The sequence below is a fragment of the Lathyrus oleraceus genome, chromosome 6 (genome assembly GCF_024323335.1).
Source record: "Lathyrus oleraceus cultivar Zhongwan6 chromosome 6, CAAS_Psat_ZW6_1.0, whole genome shotgun sequence".
Classification (NCBI taxonomy): Eukaryota; Viridiplantae; Streptophyta; class Magnoliopsida; order Fabales; family Fabaceae; genus Lathyrus; species Lathyrus oleraceus.
The window spans coordinates 14,788,997-14,790,082 of record NC_066584.1 but is presented as its reverse complement, the minus strand read 5'-3'; positions in this window follow the sequence as shown (position 1 = coordinate 14,790,082).

Genomic DNA, 1,086 nt, shown 5'->3' with positions numbered 1-1,086 from the left:
GCATCCCGATCGAACGCAACAGGACGGCCGGACACTCTAGACGTCCATGTGAATGGCTCGTCGTCATTCGGCAGTGCGTTCGCGTAGAACTCACGCACCGTTGCGATATCGTAATGCTCCAGGGGGGATATTAACCAATCCCACTTTTTGTTGTTAATCAACCCGACGAATGTTCGGTTCGTGCCTTCAGGGTTGTTTAAAAATCTCTTTTTCGGCAAAATCTTTCGTTTTTCCAAAGCAATATATCTTGCGGCTTGCTTTGGCCCGACAAATTTGTCGGTGTCGAATTGTATTGGTACGGGACGGGAAGTGTTCCCACCCTTTCTCTTTTTCGAAGCTCCGGACCTGGATTCCATCTGCAAAACATAGAGAGGCAACAACACAAACACAAAACAGATTAGAAAGCAAAACCAGAATTCCAACTACTGTCATGCTCGTTGCTGCTTCGCCTAGCGAAGTGGCAGCGAATGCTCGCCACTGGTTCGCCTAGCGAGTTGCTAGCGAATCTTACGGGTTTTTGGGTTCTGCAATGTTTACAGTGAAATTTTGGCAAAACCCAAGTTCTCATGGTATCTATTTCAGAACAAAATGATCTATCAAGAAAAGAATCGTTCTAGGATACATGTAATTCTAAACCCACATGCAAAACCTAAAGATTCCCACATGCAAAACCTAAAGATTCCCACACCACCAACTTCACCCTAAATGTCTCATGTTCAGAAATTTCAAGCAATTGGAAACAGAAAGTAATGAAGAAGGGGCAAACCTGATTTGAGATCTGTTGAATTTGAAATGCACAGGAGGTTAGGGATGCAATGTTAGGGTTTGGAGTTGTTAGATGAAATGTGAGAGAGTGTTTGTGAGAGTGGTGTGTGAGTGCTTCGGTTCAGAGTTGTAAAAAGGAAAATTGCGTTTAGGCCTAAAATGAGTGGTCTGCTGAGAATTAAATGAGTGATGCCACGCAGCGCTCGTTGCTGCTTCGCCTAGCGAGCAGCTAGCGAATCTGCTCGCTACTGCTTCGCCTAGCGAGCATCTAGCGAGCATGACAGCATTTGCTTTTTCAAAAATAGCATTCCTGGTACATTC